This window comes from Lissotriton vulgaris, unplaced genomic scaffold (genome assembly GCF_964263255.1).
Source record: "Lissotriton vulgaris unplaced genomic scaffold, aLisVul1.2 SCAFFOLD_1244, whole genome shotgun sequence".
Classification (NCBI taxonomy): Eukaryota; Metazoa; Chordata; class Amphibia; order Caudata; family Salamandridae; genus Lissotriton; species Lissotriton vulgaris.
In genome coordinates, this window is record NW_028251837.1 from 87,174 (window position 1) to 109,241 (window position 22,068).

A 22,068-nucleotide genomic window follows, 5' to 3' on the forward strand; every position below is an offset into this window, starting at 1 on the left:
TCATAGTTGCAGCTTATTTATCTTCTGCAACTAATAACCATTGACAAAGCCAATATTCCTTACTTATTGTAGGTATGATGTTACTTGTTGTATCAAATATCTGGATGCAATGACAGAAACAGCAAAATAACAGTCGGGCAGCACACTATGCTAAGCACACATTTTTTGCGTAAGTGATTTAAAGCCACGCCCCTAATTACACTGGTCACGCCCCTTTGAGAGACCCCCCAGTTTTTTCATCCCACTTAAAGCCCTGAACGTAAATGTTAGAGAGCAGTGAAGTTAATGCAGGTTTAGAATGTTGAGTTAACGTTTGCGCACTGATGAATAAAGAAGCGTACAACTACCCTCTGTGTGTGACGTAATCATTGACGAGTGCCGGGCTGGGGAAGACGCTACACAATGGAGCCTTCTTGAAGGGTTGGCGAACCCCCTCTGCTGCAGAGTGACTTTCCCAAGAGTTTACCTATTTCTTAGTCCATGCCAGTGTACACATTCTGTAAGGCATGCAATGGCATGGCTTTGGGAGGGGCACCCTCCAACACAAGGAACCCTGGGGGAACCCCGCACTGCGGGGGCTGCGGGAGTCTCCGTTACGTCCCAGATGTCTGTAGCACGTCTTAAACCAATAAGATATTTTAAAATGCAGCCTCTTTGTGAATAATTAAGCTACAACTGATTAGTGCAACAGGTGTCCTCGTTGCTAATTTCTTTGCTGAAGTCTTTTAAAAGTAAATGACTGTCGAACTCTTCTCCTTGTGACTCCACCCCCTTTCCTCTGCCACACCTTGACCCCCACTTTATGGATTCCTGGAGTACATTGTCTCGCTCAGAGTAGCACAGACTCCCTTTCCTAGCTGGATGAGAGCCTCCCCTCGCACCTCATCCACATCTCTGGGAAATTCAAAAGCGCGACGACGCTGCTTTGTGACGTTCTGTTGCTAGGACAACGTTTACCACCGTTCCCACAGCAACACAAACAATCCTGTCCGGGCACCATTCCGAGGTTACGGTGTCCGTCGTGGGACAGAAGAGATGGAAATGCGAAGCATTGACTACGTTTCTACTGCTGCTTCTGCTTCTCAATGGTTACCAGTGTAACCAGTGCAAACACAGCATCCACGCATGGACGAGCGTGCACGGGAACTCGGTGAGTACCAGGGGCGACGGGACAAGCAGAGTTTTACTCCCGCCATCGTAATGGTATTTATTTTTTAAATGAATTACAAAATGTTTTAATGCAAAACTTTGCCGAAATTGTCTCGCTCGAAGGGATTCCTACACTGCTTTGCTGGAATATGCATCAGGATAAGTTCACCGTTCTGTTCTCTTTAGGATAGATATTCTGCATTTCCTTTTATTCGCTAACTTTTGCTGCACTTGAGAAATTTCCATCACGTTCTAGTCTGTGCTTTCGTTTTGTACTAAGAGTTTAAAGTTTTATTTTTAACGGGAAGACGATATTTTCTATCTTAAATATTGAGACTTTTGAAAATGTTTATATTTCTCCGTCATGAAATATTCGTCTTTACAAATGAATGGGCAATTGCTTGTCTCCATTTTCCTCTTTCTGCCCCCTCCCCTTTTTGAGTGTTCCCAAATGTTAATATGTATGAATATTGCATTCTCAAGTTTAAATTCATATCACCTGGTCATGTATCGGAATAAGTTCTTTTTACATACGTGCTGACTTTTCGTTGTGCTTATTTGCGAGATTTCAACGTTTCCAGCATGATTTGTGTGGCATTTCAATTCTTTAGGTGAAACACTTTGAGTAGCACTGTTGCGAGTGGAACAGAACAATCACGTCCATGCAAATTTGACAAATTACTCCTTGTTCCACACTGATCTGAAAGGCTTCTGCAGCAGATGAAGAATTATGTAGGAAATTCTGAAAGCCCATATTGAAGAGAAAAAAGGGTTGTATGACATTACAACGCATGCCTTTACATCGCAAGTTTTACAACGCATGCTGTTACAACGCATAGTGCTTTGGGGTGCTGGATAGTGAATAGTTTAATGTACTATTCCAACTCCAGTCCCCGTGGATAGTAGAGAAGGTGTTGGATAGTAAATTAAATCTATTCCCTATCCTAGAGCGCCCCCCAGCGCAATGCGTTGTAACAGCATGCGTTGTAAAACTTGCCATGTAAAGGCATGCGTCGTAAAAGTTGCATTGAAAAGGATGTTCCCCGAAGAGAATATGACACTTTACAACGCAGGTGTTACATGCGTGTCATTACAACACATTTTTTACATTGCAAAATCCATTGCAACACATGTCATTACAACACAATTACTATTCTAACGCCGCTGGGGCGTTACTTTGGGAATGCGTTATAATGGATTATGCAATGTAATGACATGCGTTGTAATGGATTTTGTGTTGTAAAGCATTCGTTGTAATGACACGCGTTGTAACGCGTGCGTTGTAATCAATGTTTCCTGTAAGAAGAGACTCATGATTAACTGAAAGGAATGTTGTGTGCAGCAAAGCTTTGGAAGATGAAACAATTCATATTGTGAAACAATATTGACTATTGGGGGAAATTCAGATTTTTAAATGAAAGTCGAAAGTGCTCATTCAGGCCGTTTGCAACAGCAGCACAGCACTGGTTGACCTTTTCCTTCGTCAACAAGGGAAACACGTTTTAGAAGGGATCGAGCTGTCTTACGTTACATTAAGTGCTAGTCAGGACTTCACTTCTTCATAGTGGAATGAGTTGTGTCAGCCCTCGAGATAGTCTCACACTCTGCACATTCGGGGACTCATTTACAAGGCCATTGCGCTGCCAGTGTGTCACTTTATGTGACGTACGAGTGATGCAGTGTCCCTGCCCATATTTACAAGGATATGTAAAGGCACCGTGAGTGACTTTTCATGGCCTTGTTAAATATGGGCCCCTTTTTCACGCATTACTCTGCGTGAAAGGGGCGTTCCATGGGTGTTGCTCTGGGTATTCCCACGCAACATCCATGGAACCTGACATTTATTTTTTATTTTGAAGGTTTTATATAGCGCTAGCTCCACCCGAGGGTATCAGAGGGCTTTACATCAGCAATGAAAGTACATAATAAAAACAATCATTGCAGTTGAACTAAATCGAGTTATACAGGTGCTCAAACCAATAAAAAATACAGGGGGCAGGGCCGGCCCAAGGCATGTGCAAACTGTGCACCTGCACAGGGCCGCCAAACACGAGGGGCCGCCACGACGACCGACCGAGCCGAGGATCGGATTCGGATCGGCCGATTCGGAACTATCACTGGCGGCCCCCTGGCAGGATTTGGCGGCCTCCGACCGGGCAATGGAAGCGAAGCGGGCGTGAGCGCTGTTGTTGTTTAGTCATTGGGTTTGGTTTCACTTAAGTTGCCCAGGCAGCAGCCAGCAGTTGGGTCCCAGGGCCGTCAATCTTACCCTATGACGACGTGACGGCCCTGGGACAGCCCCCGCGCGCTGTGCGAAGTGCGCAATTTAGCCACGATGGCACGCTCCGCCCCGCGGTGCCTCACTGGAAGAGTGCGTCACTGTGAGCGGTGCGTCGACTCCGACTGAGCTCGTCACGGTCACATCGTGTAGAAGAATTAAAAATCATATCAGATAAAGAAATAAATTAACCGACTCCTCGTCCTGTCGCCTGATCATCGTCGATAGAGACACTAGAACAGTCTCTTCCCCGAGAGTCCGACTAACGCCGGTGAGACTGAGACTGTGCTCACAAAATATATTTATATTAATGACTTGTAATAATCGCCTGGCCTCCTGCCTGTCTTTCCAGTTGAGCTGCCTACTAGTATAGTAATGAATATGATTTATCATGATGAGTGTGTACTGTTAATAACATCACAGCGCAGCGTAGTCGTCAATAGTACTGAATGGTATTGGTTTTTGTCTCAGTCTGCGCCACATTATGTTCACGACACGAGACACGACACGCGTGTGTAACTATGTGAGGTGGTGCCTGCCTGCTTTTGAGAAGAGAGAGTAAGACTATTCCTGTCATGTGTCACCCCAATGGTTGGTTCTGTAAGCCAACCCTAAACACTTCGTTTCCGATTGTGTTGTCAGTTGTTGTTTTCTTAACACCTTAGATGCGCGCAAACATCCCTCCCCAGTGCTGCGCTGTCCATTGGAACTAGTGCTGAATGGACGTCCAATGGTCGTGCGCAGCACTGGGGAGGTAGTGCTGCCGTCGGCCAACGCCCCGACGCAGCACTTAAGAGGCTAATTGGGCTCACGTCTTGACTGAGTCCGGAAAGACTTCCAGGTGAGATCAGCGGGTGTACACTGCTGGCTTCACCTGAAGGGGGTTTAGCAGCACAGGGTATACGTTTTGGGAAACATTACTCAAATAAATATCTACGTTTTTGGTAGGGACATTTTTGTCTCTTTGCAGAAGTATCTATGGGACATTAGAAGGGTTTATGTTTTTGAAGTGGCCTGGAGAGCAATGGTTAGTTTCCTGACTAAAGCAGCCACTGTTTCACCTTCTCCCAAAATCCACAATTTCGAGGAGGAGAGTTAATGAGAAGAGCAGCAAACAAGAACATACCTTTCATATATCCCCCTTAATGCAGGGTGAAAGACATGCCCACTTTTACAGGAAATGGGAGAAAGTAAGCCTGGACCCATGGGTTTTAGAAGCTGTAAGGGCATTCAGAATAGAGTATGTGGCAGAGCCAGTGCAGGAGAGAGAATAAAAAAAAATATGGTTAGTTTCAGAGAAGACGCAGATGGTGGAGCAGACTGCTGTGCATAAAAAATACAATTGTATAAGAGCGGATTGGAGTTCAGCTGGGTTTGTTAGCAACATTTTCCTTGTAAAAAAGAAAGAGAGGACTGCATCCAATCCTGAATTTGGGGGTATTGAATGAATAGGTGGTGTATCATCACTTCTAAATGGAAGGGATTCACTTACTCAGGGACATTCTTCAAGAGGGAGATTGGCTAACACGTCTATATTTGTAGCATGTATTTTTGACTTTCTATTTGGAGACCGAATCAGAAACATTTGAAATGGGCTGGAAAGATGCAGAGGTGTGCAGCCTTTCTTTCAGGTCATCTTTCTCCCCTTGGTGCTTTATAAAGTTGTTATGTTCGGTAGTGACCTCACTGAGAGCAAAGTGAGCCTGACTCATAATTCATTTAAATGATAATCTGATAATATAGGGTAAGAGAAAGGAGTATGTGGTCAGTCCCGCCCCGTCCGGACCCCCTCTTCCGGGGGGCCCCCACCTACGCTCCCTGCACAGGGCCACCATGAGCCTAGAGCCGGCCCTGCAGGGGGTGATTTATGGAACATAGTGATTAGAGGTACATATAGACGGAGATAGAGAAAGAGAAGCAAGTTGCCGGAACCAAGATGATTACTGAAAATAGTAAATTTAACAGTATGTCAAGGAAGGTTCAAAGGACAAGGAAGGTATTGCGGGGAGAAGAGAGGGGGAGGGGGGAGAGTGATGTGGCAAGAGAAAAAGAATGGGGGTGAATTTGAGAAGGGGGAGAAGTTTAAGTAGGGAGAAGGAGAGGTAGTGTTAAAGGAGGTCCCGGATTTAATTTCCCCAAAATTTAGTAAGCAAATGACTTTTAAGGTCTGTGGCGCAACAAGAAAAAATACTTTTATTTGTCCTCGTTTTTTCCACTTTCTATGTGTGCTGAATTCTGCAGCACACATAGAATGAGGAAAAGGCCATCAATCATTGTTTTTTGTGCAGGTAGGGATCCCCACAACGCATGCACCCGTGCAATATGACGCAAGGGTGCCTAAGCATGTACATGGCAGCCACTTTTGTGCCAGCACAGGGCAAAGCACACTGATGCACCGTATTGTTGTTAATACAACACATCCCTGTGCTTTTAAAATGACACAGCGACGCGCTGGGTCATTTTGTAGTAAATAAGGCCCTCGCTCTTTTGTGACAGGATTTCTGCTGGGCACATCACTTTCATATTAAACTCTGCTTCCGCTGAAATCCTATGAAGGGTAGATGCAATGGACAGCACGTGTGGGCATGTGACATCCTTTAATTATCATGCTATATGCACTACTTGTCACCTCGGCCACCTCATCATTGTTACTGCAGTGGAGGAAAACAAGATAAGGTTATCCTGCTAAGAGGGAAATCCCGCTCTCTGTTTAAATGAATCACCTCATCCTGCACAGCGCTACCAAGCGCCACACATTGCCTGAGGGGTTCTGGCTGGGATGCAAAAAAATTATTTAAATGCATTCTTCTGACCAGAGATGCATGGCACTCAATAGGGCTGTTTTCATGGGAGTCATTCGCCATAATGCCAGGGGTAGCAGAAGCAACATCACACGCCATTTGACCTTTACTTTCACTCAAACACTTACACATACACACATGTTCACACATACACACACTCTCTAAAAAATACACCCTCACCCTCAATCATGCACACAACATACATTTAAAAGAGATTTTTGCTTACCACAGCTGGCAGGGAGAGTCATATTACAGCTAATTGTAATCCATTTTTTATTACACTAATAATTAATAAAATAATTTATTATTCTCTATTAGTGTAATAAAAAATGATAGAAAACAAGGAAAGCGGAGCCTCAAGCAACGTCCGTAAGGACGTGTTGGCCCTGTGTTCCTGGCACTGATTTTGCCACCCTTGAGCCCACAGGGGACACAGCTGTGACCCCTGGCAACCCCTAAATGAAGTCCATGGCTGTTTTTAGGTCAAAGCATGCCAGACAGTGCAGCTATTTGGTTGCAAAAGACTTATTGGGGACATGTCGGTAGCTGACCTGGGAATAATCTCTGCCCATTGCTTTCAAATGGCTTTTGTTTTTATCACTTTTATTTTCTTGCTTTTGGCTTTTGTTTTTTTCCCTTTTATTTTCTTGCTTTCTATTCAATTGTTTTATTTGTTTTAGCCTTTCCATCTAGTCTTTGTCCCTCCGATGGGGCAATAGCCTGCCATCTCTTTGATTGGCTCCTTTTATCCTTCCACAAGTGTCACAATATTAAAAAATGTAGTTTTCCACAACTTCGTTCTTCGAGCCACTCTTCGTACTCTTTTACTTTTATACATCTTCACCAGTCGAGCTGCTCTCCAGTGCACTTCATCTTCACATTGCACTCTTTCTTGTTTGCTTCTATCCACTTCCACATTGCTCTGCCTCTATTCCCTTCCCTGCACTCTCCATATTTCTTCCCCCGCCCACGCCCTCCATGTTGCTTCCCTTCAGCGTATCCCTGTGCGGCTTCCCCCTGCCCTCCTGTTGCTTCCCTGTCCGCAGGGATTCCACCCTCTGTGGTGCTTCCCCCACCTGCGTTCTTTCCCTCCATCCGCCTTCTTCCCCCCACGAGTTAGTGATACTTTTTTTTTACCGAATCAACTTGGATCGGTAAGCAAAAGGGAAAAAAATGCTTACGTCATTTTGTAGGCACATGTGCTCAGTGGATGTACCTACAAAATTACGCAGCCGGCCTTGTAGTTTTTTCCCTATGCTGCACTGCATCAGGGAAGCTGTGCAGCATGACTAAAACCATTGGCTTTACCAATGCTTGTTCATTTTGCATCACTTCCACGTTTACCAACTCAACCCACCATAAGAAACAAAATAGTCTTCATTCCCTGACTATACTTCCTATGTCTCTAGTCACTATGGGCATCATTATGATGACGGACGGACTTTGCTTGTATGCCACCGCAACAGCAAACGGGACCGCCCGCAAGAAGTGCGTGGGTCCCGCATTGGCAATAAAGATGCTACCGCCGCAGTGGCATCCTGCATATATTGCATTGTGGTGGGCGGTGCTGTAAGAAGCACCTGCCACAATGCAATATATGCATGTTGTGCATTGGCATGCACAACGTGACAGGTACCGCGCGGGGCCTACCACTTTGTCCATGGCAATGTTGTGGGGGTACCATAGGTATGCCCCAAGTGCAGCCCCACACCCACCTGGGGGCCCACAATGGGCCCCCAAAGCGAAAACTGCATGCCTTTCCATGGCAGAGTCCATGCCATGGAAGAGCATTGAAATTGGCGCATCCTAATATGGATGGCGGTGGCCCATATTGAGGGCCTTTTCCTCCCAGTCGACAAGTCGACCGGCAGAAAAGCGGCGGACGACCTTTCTGTCTGCCGCGGTGCCCCCGCCATACTAATATGGCAGGAGTAAACATGGGACATTTGGCGGGCGGATCGCCACCGCCGATCCGCCCGCAATCGTAATGGGCCCCTATGTTTGTTTCATAGACATAACTGTACCTTTCACACAGTCGCTGGTTGCACCAGGTAAGACTTGGTGTTCTTCCCTCATCTCCCACGGTTATCACCTGCCTCTTCCTCTTATTTCCTGCCAGCGAAAGTTGATGCCAGATTCTTTAATCGGTTAGCATGATCTTTATTTATATTAACAATCAGACATGACCAGGGCTGGAATTGAAAGCTAAAATGAGCCCTGCAAAATGTTTTGAAAGAAGTCCTATTTTGCACAAAGCAGACTATTTGAAGGAGTTCAGGGTTCTCACCCTGCAAATGTATTGAAAGAAACATGGCAATCAATTCATTTTACAAAGCAGTCAAGTCAAGTTTATTTCCATAGTTAATTTAAACAATTGCATACCATTTCTGTAAAAATGTAGAACCAAATCTAATGCATTGATTTAAAATACAAAGAATACAAATTAAAAAAAACTTGCTTTAAGCACAGCTACGAAAAATTCAGTAATACTGTAAATCTGATTATTGTGTAATTTGGACTATAATTAATTTATGCTGTAATAAATAAAGTGCAAGCAGCCGGGCCACGTATTTGGTTGGCTCAATATTGCACCTGTCCTTGCTCAGTTCTCATGTAAAGTGCTAGTTTCCTTGTGCAAACCAATGATTTAGCAAGTCACCAGTTGTACTACTTCATTTTCCTCTTTACCGCAGTTTTTTGGGCCAATATTATGTTAAGTGACTCCATACGGTATGAGGTGAGAGGGAGTTTATTACGAACAGGATTCTTCAGTGCCAACCACTAGAGTGAGCTCACCAACATTCCAAGGCGAGCTTCACTCCAACATTCTAAGGTAGGTGAAACCAAACAGAGGGGAAGGAGGGGACAGAGAGCGAGGAGGGGCGTACCAAGTTACAACACATGTCCCTATGTAACAGCGGCACTGATGAGTAATTGATACAGACGGGCATAAAAGAGGGGAGGGTAGAAAGGAAAACAACATGAGCAAAACACAGGTAGGTTACCTTGCAATGGAGACAACCAAATTTGCGCATTCAAGATGAACAAAGGCGGAGTAACATAATGAAGCTAGCTTGCATAGGGATGCACATAAGAGAAAACAGAGGTGCAAACATCTGATATAAAAATATTGACTTTACATACTGTAGTCAGATTGCCATGCCGGACACCTACGTTGACGTGCAACTCTTCCCATCGTAGAATCACCCAACACTTCTCCAGAGTCATCGTTGCTAGGAAGTTCAGAAACATGAATATTAGTGCAACGAGCCAATCTATCCATGCTCCACAAATTACCATCTTCTAACAAAACAGAGTTATTATGGACCTTCCTGATTCTAAAGGGTCTTGAGAAAGCAGAAGATTTGGACTTTAACAGAGTGGGTTTTTGACTACCACCCAATCCCCAACCATCCACTCTCTGTCAGTTGTGCCCCATTTAATGTCATAACTATTTTTATACTTGACTTGGTTTTCTTTCACTTTTTCTGAAACAGTGTTCCTGTCTACCCACACAGGTGACCCTCCATTCAACCAGTTGGGAGTAAGTTTTGAACCTGGGTTTCTTCCTTTAAGAGAAGTAAACGGGGAGACTCCTGACACAGAATTAGGAGTGATGTGATATGACCACAACATTTTCCTTAAGCTGTCTACAACTGATTCTTTGGTAGACATAGCAAGTTGAATAGTGTCCTTAAGCATTCTATTAGCCCTTTCCACTAATCCATTGGATTTGGGGGAGTACAGTGGAGATTTGATGTGAACAATAGATAAACTGTTCAGGAAGTCCCTCTTCTCATCAGAAGTGAATTGCACACCATTGTCCGTTATCAACTCACTGGGAATGCCCTCTTTCGAAAAAGTATCCTTTAGAAATTCGATGAGATAGACTGTAGATATGGAAGGGACAAACTTAGTCGTTATCCTATGAGAATGATAATCAATCAAAACGAACATAAATCTTTGAGATTGACTTAATAATTCGAAGGACCAATAATGTCCATCCCCAGTTTATCCCAAGGTTTGGTGGGAACAGTGACAGGAATGAGAGGAGCCTTTCGGACATTCTTTGACTTATCGCTGGCCCCACATTCAAAACATTCTTTTACAAGCTCTTCAATTAGTGTGTCCATTTTAGGAAACCAATAGCTTTGTCGAATTTTGCTTTTGGTCAAGCTTCGCCCCGGGTGACCTTCATGTCCAATTTGTATGATGCGAGCTCTCATAGCAGTCAGGGGAATTATTTTGTTACCTCTCCATACCAGGTCTTCAATTATGGACAACTCGTCCTTCACGCTCCAAAATTCCTGGAGATCCTCTGGCACATAATTTTTTTTTTCGCCAGCCATTAGAAATCATATCTTTCAATTTGCACATTACATCATCTTCCTGAAGTGATTTCTCCCACTCATGTTTCTTAATGGCCGGAATATCAATTGCCAGGATGGTTTCCTCCTCTTTGTTTCCTTCTGGTTCATTTTCCAAAAGCGGCATACGCGAAAGGCAATCCGCCAAAGAATTTTTTGAGCCAGGGACATGCACAATGGAATAGTTGAACCCTTGCAGTCCTAAAACCCACTTGGAGATGCGTGGAGTGGTATTTTCTAAAAGTTTGGTAGCAAATAACGAATTAATGGTTTGTGATCCGTTCTCAAGCAGAACGGAATTCCCCACAGGAAGTACTTGAAATGGTGAATGGCCCAGTAACACGCAAGTGCTTCTTTTTCAATCGTGGAGTAATTAACTTCAGTAGTCTTCAAGGTTCTTGAAGCGAAGGCTATCACTTTCTCTTCGCCATTTACCATTTGAGTCGATGAGGCACCCAGACCTTTATTACTTGCATCAGTAGAGAGTGTGGTCTTGGCATTTGGATCAAAAGTGTGCAAAATTGGAGCTTCTGAAATAGCTTCTTTGATGTGTTGGAATGTTTGTTGATGTTCTAAACTCCATTCGAATTTGGTTCCTTGTTTGAGTAGTTCTCTGAGAGGTTGAACTTGATCTGCGAAGTTCTTCACAAATTTCGACATATTCTCAACCAGGCCCAAAAAGGATTTCAGTTTGTCTTTATTTGAGGGAGCAGGTGCGAGTTTTACAGCGTCTACCAGGCTGGCCTTGGGTTTGATACCTTCACTTGAAATCGTGTGCCCCAGATACACCACCGACTCCACACCAATCTTGCATTTATCTTTCTGAGTCGTGACCCCATCTTTGCTGAGTTTAGACAATAGTTCATCCAAGATTTTGTTGTGCTCACTTTCAGATGCTCCATAGAGTAAGATATCGTCTTAGAAGCAGACTACTTTATCAAGACCATGCAGGATGTTTTTCATAATTCGCTGAAAGACAGCGGCCGCAGATGCGAGCCCAAAAGGTAATCTTGAGAATTGATAAGCACCGAAAGGGGTTATAAAAGACGTGAGGTGCTTAGATTCTAGATGGAGATTGACCTGTGGTAAGCCGAGGACAGATCTAAAACTGAGAAATACTTAGCACCTTGAATGACCATCAACATCTCGTTAATGTTGGGGAGAGGGTGTCTATCCACCCAGATGTTAGCATTCAAATCCCTGAGGTCAATACAGAGGCGGATGCCCTCCCTCTCCACCCTTTTAGCCGCTACCACAATGGGGGCCAACCACTCAGAGCTTTCAATTCGCTCTACTATCCTGTTTTCTTCCAGTCTGTTCAATTCATTTTGTAGGGGTTCTCTTAAAAGCAAAGGGATAGACCTAGCTTTGTGTACAACTGGCTTTGCGTCTGACTTAAGTTTGATTTTGTGGAGGAACCCTTTAAGCTGCCCCAACTTATCTGTAAACACCTCTGGAAATTTTTCACACACTTCCTTTCCAACTGTAGGCCTATCAATAAGTAATACAGGTTCAGGGGCATTTGGGTCTAATTTGATACCCAGGTCTTTTTGGTGCTTCCACCCTAACAAATTAGATCCCTTTTCTGTGATATACACTTTTCCCAATGTTGATCTATCTTTAAAATTAATCTGCATCAACAACATACCAACCAGTGGAATGGGATTGTAATTGTATCCACCTGGTTTAATATCAGTAGGCAAAAGATTATATTTTTATGGCCTGAATTTTGCTTGAAAGAAGTCTCATTTATCAGTGTGTAAGGTGAACATGAATCCGCAAAAACCTCATATGCAACATTGTCCAGAAATATTTCACATTCAGGATAACAATTCACATTCTGTTCTCCAATGTTCAACACTTGGAAAATAATGTCCCCTTGTAATGGTTGTTCAGAATCTTGGATCACCATGTGAGTAGTACTTTTCTTTTCATGGCACACTCTCGAAAAATGACCCCTTTTCTTGCAATTACTGCAAGTGACACCTCTAGCTGGACATTTTACATCATTAGCCAAATGGTTTGGGTTACCACATCTATAGCTTTTGGGTTTGTTAACCTGCGCGCTATGTTTATTCACCTCAGGTTGGGTAGTTTTGGATTTGTTATCTTTTTGAACTACCTTGTGCACACAATTGTCACTAACCTGTTTTACATCATGGGCCTACTTCATTTCATTCATTCAGTAGCTTGTGTGCTCTACGCTAATAGCAATATCAACATCTCTTTGTAAATCAGGAGCTTCTGCTAAAAGTCTCTCCTGAATTTTTTTTCACATGTGCACCTGACTAATTGGTCCCTGATTAAGAACTCTGTGAGCAAACCAAAATCACACGTGGCTGCCAAACCCCTCAAAACAGCAATGTAATTCTTTACTTTTTTATTTTTCCCTTGAACCCGTAAGAAAAATTTATGACGCTCAAGGACAATATTAATTCTGTCCCCAAATTGCTCCGCCAATTTTTTAACCGTAGTGGAGAAGTGTGGCTCACCGGTTAGAGCAGGCAGACCCTGAAGCAGAGGTCAGACCCGGGACCAGGGTTCAATTCCCGACGCGGCAGGGTCTTGAGCTCAAAATGTCCATGGACTCGATAATTCTCGCTTCGGTGCCTGACCTAATCATGGGTTCACACTCTGCAACTCTGGGCATTAAGCTTGTTTAATCTCCACAACGCCACCCCCCCCGCCCCCGCAGCAGGATGCCTGGCTTTTACCTTGGGGATGCCCTGTAGGGGCTATCTCACAGGGAAAAGCCAGGACGGGATCCCAAGGCAAGCGCGGAGATACCCCTTCGGAGGTCGATTCTGGCGCTATATAAGAAACATAATAATAATAATAATAATAATAATAATAATAATACTACACATCAGGTTGAGCTACTCCATCTTCCCCCACATTGATGTTAGCCCCTCCATCAGCTACCTCCAGGCAAATCCTCAAACACATCCCTCCCATATTTACCCAAATTATGAAGTAGAATGTGTTGCTTCCTTAATGATGAAAATCTATTTCCACCAATTGCAATCAAGTATGACTCAAACAATTGAAACCATTTTTTCCATGAAATAAGAGGATCGCCAGCCTCATCCAAAAAGTTTAAAAGAAAGAAAATTTTAAAGAAAGAAAAGATAGAGAGAGTAGAATAAAATATAGAAGAAGCTGGAGGAAAGGGTAGAAGAGAATAGTGAGAGGAGAAGAGACAAGGAGAAAAGCAGGGACAGCTCTCACAGTTTCATTAGATTTGTGAATATCAAAAAAATCACCAAGCTGAAAATAGTTATCGCAGAGGACACGATAATAAAGTTCTAAGAGGAATGGAGAGTCCAGAGCTGTGCCAATCAGCGAAGAAAACGCTTCATGGCTCCTGAGGAGAAAATTTCTTGAAACTATATTTTCTTTAATAGTGGGAACCCTAGTATGCCCATTTCAACACTTTGAACATGAAAAAGTTCTATTTCGCTAGCAATCAAAAGAAAGGCTGAAAAATGCTCTTAGAGTTATCAATTAACATCCAATACGCTGTAGAATATCTCTACATGAGTATATGAGAGACTGAATGGGTATGGTGAATAACTCTCTTGAAGTAAAAGTTAAATGCCGTGGAGAGTGAAATACTAGATGAAGCGACAAGCTATGGAGCCGACAAAAATTATTGACAAAGTCAGTCACACAATCCCTCGACGGCAACTGGAAAACCCTCCACGTAGAAGTCGTGCGCTCGGTTTTGAACCAGATCGCAGCTTCACTGACAGAATTATCGAAGAGCCACAGTCATGTAATACATCCCTCGATGACCGGATTGGCCCCACAACACAGCTTGTCGAGTGAGGAGAATTAATCTTCCTACCTCTTCCGCGCCTAACAACTGTCCATTCCACACAGTTTCTTCATGCCACGAACTGCACAGGCTGAGACGGCACCACAGTCGGTTAAACCATGACGGAAAAGGTGGACCCCGCTCCTACCTCGTCACGTTTCTCCTCCAAAGGCAGTCCGTCAGATGGAACTGACGAAACGGAGAGCGAGAAGGGCGGAGCAGTATTCCGACGTGGATTTCTCTCCCAGCAACCGGGCGGAGCCGAAGGAAGTGTCCCGTTACCTAGGAACTCCGTCGAAAACACCACTTTTCTTCCTGGTTGAAAAAAACGGGACTGCTTGTTTGCTTGTTCTTAGGCAATTACATCCGGAAAAACATCGGGATGTTTCAGTGTATATCGCCTCCCTTGAACGCCGCATGCAGCAAATGACAACCATCAACAACCAAGAACAAGGTTGCCGACTCCGTCCAATGGTCGTCGGAAATTACAGCTTCACCAACTATAGGATTTTCATGACTTTCGGAGTCTGCAATGATAACAGGGGAAAGAATCCAACCGTCCCCAGCACGGTGATCGTCGCCAATTTGTTAAGAAGTGACTCCACACGGTATGAGGTGAGAGGGAGTTTATTACGAACAGGATTCTTCAGTGCCAACCACTAGAGTGAGCTCACCAACATTCAAAGGCGAGCTTCACTCCAACATTCTAAGGTAGGTGAAACCAAACAAAGGGGAAGGAGGGGACAGAGAGCGAGGAGGGGCGTACCAAGTTACAACATATTATTCCAAGTCTCCAGTCTTACTGCTTTATTTTCCTTATAACTGCAAATTGTGGGGTTCTAGCTTACGCCTGTCAATGCTCCATTCACAGATAAATATGCAAGTATTTTGCAAATAGCCAACATCTTTCTAGTAGCCCACCCCTCGGTGCTTCATTTGCCCCCTAGCAGCAGATTATAAAGTGCAGATTGCTTATATGGTTAGTTATTCTGAAGAATAGCCAGGTCTTGGGAAGTAACGACTTGTGCAAACCATCATTCTTAAAAATAGCCTTACTTTGCTACTACATTTGTTTTTTAGAGCAGATATAAAGTGCCTGTTCCTTCTGTTCTTAGGTGCTCTTTTACTCGCCTGATCATAAACGTTTGTGCAGGTAAAGGCTTCTAAGTGAGTCAGACCTTGCTTGTTCACTTGCCCAGTTAGTTTATGAGCTGTTTTAGGAATTGTACCCCCTTACAGGCTAAGAGGATTAAAGTGCCACTTAACCAAGTAATCACTGCTTGCCCGAAAAAGGGAATTTGCAGATTTACCAGTATTTGTTTCAACAGTTTTCTGCTTTGAGCCAGGGGCACTGGACAAAGGCAAAAATGTGTGCTAACGAATCTTGCTTGTATTTACTAAGCCAGCAATTTTGATTCTGATAATTATTTTTCCAGGCTGAAATAAGATCTTTAGGCCCACATGCATCATTGTGACATTTTGCACTTCCTAATTTGCGAAAAATAAGGAATCGCAAATTAGGAAGTGCAAAATGCTATGCATCATTTTTTTCGGTATTTCCTTGTGATTCGGTAAAAATCGCAATTTTTACCGAATCCCAAAGAAATACCGAATTCTTAAGTTAATTTTCGCAATTCCCATTGATTCCTATGGGCCAAAAGGCCCATAGGAGTCAATGCAAATTGCGAGTGGCACTTAACAAATTTCATGGGTGCAGGGGGGGGTCCAAAGGACCCCCCCCCCCTGCACCCCTGAAATGTATTTTTCGCATCATGTTGCACACACACATGTCCTAAGGACATGTGTGTGTGAAACATGAATGTTGAAAAAAAAACATTCAAAGCATTTTAAACACTTTTTCCAAATTTACCGAGTGGTTCAACCACTCGGTAAATTTGGAACCCTAATTGCGATTTTACACTTGTCACAGTAATGATGCATTGCTTTTAAGAAGTCGCACATCTGCGACTTCTTAAAAGCACCCGCAATTTTAGAACTCGCAACAATGTTGCGAATTCTAAAATTGCTTCATGCATCCCAAAAAGCACTTTTGCATTCGCAAACGGCCGATTTTAAGGAATCGCACCGTTTGCGAATGAAAAAGTGCTTGATGCATGTGGGCCTTAGTGTCTATGATCCTGAAGCGAAATAACATGAACTGATGATTTAAGGCATGGGAAAAGTGAGATATTCCTGTTTTCTCAAGTTGAGGTTCGTATGAGTTAACCATGGTCCACCATGCCATCTTTACACTAGGGCATTTATGGGCCATATGTATCATTGAAATTCGCATTCGCAAAGGCCGAAATTCGCAGAATTGCGGCCTTTGCGAATGGGAATTCGCAAAATGATATGTATGAAGGAAAATCCAATGCAAAATAAGGAATCACAAAATTTGCGATTCCTTATTTTGCAATTGCATTTAAGGAATAGCACATTTTGCGATTCCTTAAAATGCAATGTAAGAAGGCAAAAAAAATTTGCTAAATGGCCTTAAGGAATCCCAAATTACCACTGGTAAGTTGCGAATTCCTTGAAAAATGCACATTTTTGCATTTTTCAAAGTGCCATGTGACGCACATACATGCCCTTAGGGCATGTATGTGCACCACATCTGCACCTATGCTTATTTCAGGGGTGCAACAGGGTGTCCTCTGGACACCCCTGCACCCTTGAAATTATTCTCAATTTGCGATTAGCAAATTGCGAATTCGCAAATTGAGAAAAAATTCCCATTCCTTCCTATGGGCCTCCTGGCCAATAGAAATGAATGGGAAAGTATTCCTTAATGGCCTGGCCTAAGTATTATCCCCATGAGCCTTTTACGTTGCAGTGTTGTTGCTCCTCAATTTTCAGCCGGCATAAATTACGGATGGAACCCATCTCAGAAGCGCGCAGCCGCCAGCATACTTTAACCCTTTAAGTGCGCCCGTTGGCCAATGGCCGTCGCGAACACTACCTCGGTAATGCTGCGCACTTCCGTTGGCCGACGTTCCACATAATGGAACGCCGCGCGCTGCTGCGAAATTATCGCCGCGGTAAACGGGTTAATAGAAACACCCTTGCTTTGAAAAGCTTGATTTTTTTACACCAAACTCTAGACGTACCTGGGCTGATGAGGCTAATTTTGGCATGTTAAACACAGTTTAGTATACTTTTGTTTGGATCTTATTTAGAGTGGCTATTTCCAACCCCGCATAATTTCCGTGCCATAGATCATCACTGTTGGCATTAGCTGTGCGAACATAGCGCTAAGAAGATGGCTTAGTGACGGACAACTCAGTTTCTTCTTTAATAGTTTGAACTCAAAAGTTAGTGGCTGTACTTTAGCCTGCGTGGCACCCATATGATGTTTAAAAGTCATTCAATGTTCCAAATTAACTCCTAGATATTTATATGTGGTAACCACCTCAACTTTTTTGCCTTCTAAAAACCAAGTAAATTACTTGAATTTGGAATCCACCAACCAGACCACTTTTGGTTTTTTCAAGTTTAGCTCTAGCCCTTGCTCATCCATGTAATGTTTTAGAGCATTCATGCTGCGTTGCAGGCCTATTAGTGTTTGACTCAATAGGACGATATCTTGCACATATTGCAGGCATCCTTCTTTCTCTGAAGCCAGGATTGGAGGGTGGTTGTTTTCCTGTGGGAGGGCTCCCACAAGATCTGCATGGTATAAGTTGAACAGAATTGGGGCCTGTTTAAAGCTGTTTATTGTGGTTATTTTGCTCATAACTCTGCTACCGTCTCCTATTTTACCTTATATATACAATGCTACGATTGCCATATTCATCCAATTTTGAGCATAGGTGTCCACAAGCAACCCGATCAAAAGCAGACTTGAGGTTTACAAGTCACACAAATAGCCATGAATTTCTATGTTTGGCCTTCTCTACTAGGAGACTTAGGGCCAGATGTAGGTGGCCAAATACCGATTGCTAACGCTGTAATTCGCAGAATTTCAGCGTTTACAATCAATATTTGGCTGCGAGCAATGTAGGTGAGTTTAAACCTACTAGCAAAATAAGGAATTGCTAAATTTGCGATTCCTTATTTTGCTCTTGCTTTTAAGGAATTCCAAATTGCGTTTCCCTAAATGCAATGTTGGTAGCACAAACGAAAGTGCACTTTAGGCTTAAGGAATCGCTAATTATCACCAACATCAAGTTGGTGGTAATTAGCGATTTCCTGTAAAAAAGCACTTTTTTGCTTTTTTTAAAGTGCCATGTGGCACACGTTCATGCCCTTAGGGCATGTATGTGCGCTACATGCGCACACATGTACATTTCAGGGGTGCAACAGGGTGTCCCTTTGACACCCTAGCACCCTTGAAATAGCTCCCGCTATTTGCGATTCTTTAATAGTGAATCGCAAATAGTGAATATCTTCCCATTCATGCCTATGGGCCTCCTAGCCCATAGTAATGAATGGGTAGGTTTTCCTTATTAACAAATCTGAATTTGCGATTTGTTAATAAGGAATATTAAGGAATCGCTAATATTTTAGCGATTCCTACCTACATTCAATTTAGCGAGTCCTTAATAGCGATTCGGTAAAAATCGCTATTAAGTACTCACTAAATTGAATTTACCTACATCTGGCCCTAAATGCTTTTGGATTCATTAATGTCCCCATGCCTACTCTGAGGTTTTCCAAAATATAAACAAGAAAGCCATAGATGTTACATGCAGTTCTTAAGAGAAAATTCCAGCTTCTCTGGGTCTTTCGCCAAAGGGGCAATTTTTGCCCTATCAGCAAATTACATATGTACCTATACGAAAATTGTGTGCATTTAATGTAAGATGCTTTGGAGTTTAGGATGAAAAATCATAATCCATGTCATTAATGCCACTGTTTCCAGCCCAGGACTTGTGTGTGATAACAACGCATTCTGCTCACCATAGCCTTGTTTTGCTTACATTGACCTAATTGAAGTAACACACCTGAAAACAATGACTTGTAGGTGAAAAGATCAAGACCGAATAGTAGGTCTGAAATGACTTTCAACGGGATGGTCTTTCTACTGGAGCTGGAGTTTGATATCCTGACAATTGCTCAGGCCATTTGGCCAAAGGTGGACCACTCTCCCTTAGCATACCAGGGAGCTACCATGGGTCTTCAGGTGATCCATTGTGGCATTTGGCCCTAAAACTTCAAAAATATTCAGTTTACACTCAATAGTAACAAATCAACCCAACCAAGCCTTGCATAAAATATGTGAATGAAACAGCGTTATGTCTGGCACATCTGCATCTCTCCAAAAGCGAAACTGTATAATAACTATAGCAAAGTCAATTGCGCCCTTGACAATGCAGGTTCTCTGGTGGGAAGTGTGCATCCGATATCTAATTTTATATTTGCTGTAACCTTGGCTGGTTATGTGTAACAGAAACGTGTTGACTAAAATGTACACAACCTCTATCTACTTGATGGTGTGACATAAAATATGTTTTACACATCAAGTCGGAGTTGTAGAAATCATCTTTAAAAGTTGCCCCAATTTAGCAAAATCAACCTTGCAGGAATATACTGATGATGCTAAATACATGACATTTAATCAGCACCTTTATTAACCCTTTCGATGCTGATGACGAGCTCAGCTCGTCATCACCCACGGGTGTCGTGTGCTGATGACGAGCTGAGCTCGTCATGGTGCCACTAAAATGGCATTTTCCAGCACGGGGGGGGGGGGGTGGGGGGAAACGCCCAGCAGCCATGTGGTTAAATAACTCTATTATGTTTATTAAATAAAATACCAAATGGTCTGAATACAGAAGAAGGACTGCATGTGTCTCTATAATGTATGGTTTCCTCTCTTAATTTGAATGTATTTCAGAAGAAACAAGCCATTAGGCAAGGACTTCTAGGTAAAAGCTTTTTTATAAACCATACCTTGGATAGAATAAGTTGCACTCAAAGAGTATGTTTTTGCTATTACTGTGGTGACTCCTTATGGGGTTTTGTATCAGCTGGAATATTGGACTATGGGATATTTTTTGGTTAATGTTCAACATTAATCCATTCCAATTTAAGACATTTGTTTTTATATGTATTTGTGCCATCATGTCATGGACATTTCTTTGGATTGCATATTTAACTTTTAATTTAAAAGACTCCTTAATAGGTTTTAGATCACCTTGTCTTTCTATTGTATATATGAATAGAGAATTTAAATCCTTTCTCCAAATTGGAGCATTTGTCATTTCCTTTGAAAAAGGACGGGGATCCGCTGAAAATACGCGAGGGTGTACTTTATACAGCTCTGGCACATAAGCACTATGCAGTTTGTCTAATAAAAAAGCATTTGCTTTTAATTTACCTATACTCTGTAGGAGTGCTGTATAGATTTGATTGATGGTATCTGCATGGATAGTGAGTGTTCAAATGGAATGATAGAATGAGCTTATATTGATGTGTTTCCCGGAGTATGATATTTTATTTTCATTTTAATAATGATGTTACTTTAAAGATTTTGATTACCAACTCGTTATCAGATATCCTTGTTGTATGGACACTTGTTGTTTGTAGGCGAATTCAGTGTTTGGTTAGACTATTCTGCTACGGAAGACTTTAGGAGTTTTTAATATGTACGTAGTACTTGGTAAGTGCTCCTCCGTGAACTTACTTCAGACGGTAGTCTAGATATTGCCCCTCTCTTTGGGGGTGAAGAGCCTGCAGGGAAGACTATAATACTTGATTTTTATAGTGGGTGGCATATTGTCCGTCCTCCACTGCAGTGGATTTCTCTCCTAACTATGACAGGGTATATATGCTAAATTTAGAAATATCTAGACAGCATAGCTCTCTGGCTATATCAGCTATATCGAATCAGATGATGGACATTCAACCACAACATGTGGGCAATGGAAACGTAGCCCAAAATATGGTACGTAAGGGTTACATTAGCAGTAAGGTTGTTTAGTCTCTGCAGTATGTGTGGTGTGGTCGCCAACATATTAGGAGCACTACACCTACACACCATAACATGAAGTCTGACCCTTTCCACAGTGGTCTTTCATGTATTTAAGTAACTGTACCACACATGTTGCATCAGGCACTTAATGAGCCACAGTTGTTGGTGGGGTCACCTCTGTGGAGATGCAATGGTGATGCTGGAGGAGTCTTCACCGAGGGTATTCCTACAATCTATGAAACAAAAATAGTGTAGCTAGACTGCAGAATAGCAGATGATAAATACACTATTATGGGATGGATTTAGAATTATGTCCCTCCATTAAATCATGCACCAAGTCTCTTGAGTTGGGGTGTTGGGAACAGATGTGCAGAATTATTGGTGCTTGCATTGCTTGCCAATTCCACCACCCTTCACCCATTAGACTCTACATAGATGAGTGTACCCTACCCACTGGCTACAATTCATCTGTAGAGAGATGGAGGAGGGAAGTAGGGTAGAACTCTGGGTAAGGAATCTGCTAGAAAGAGGATTGTGCCTGGACCTTGTGCCTACAACAGGGTAGCACAAGTAAAACACTGACACATATCACCTCCATAAGTGTGGGGCAGTCGCAGGCATTGGAATGGCTGCCCCTTAATCAGACCGCTGCCAGAAGACTGCTGTTAGATGGATACTATGCCACAGAGTAGACGAAAGGCTCTTCAGTGGCAGTGTAATCAGTTATGAGGAATGAGCTCAGC

General features: G+C 42.9%; 1 protein-coding gene across 1 annotated transcript in view; it reads left to right on the forward strand.

Annotated features, from left to right (window-relative positions):
- The first annotated feature begins 1,028 nt into the window (after positions 1–1,028).
- The window catches only part of CFAP100 (cilia and flagella associated protein 100), a 169,352-nt gene continuing 148,312 nt past the window's right edge, over positions 1,029–22,068 (forward strand). The window contains exon 1 of the mRNA XM_086950926.1: positions 1,029–1,150. The gene's annotated coding sequence lies outside the window, so the exon portion shown is untranslated. The remainder of the gene's footprint in view (positions 1,151–22,068) is intronic.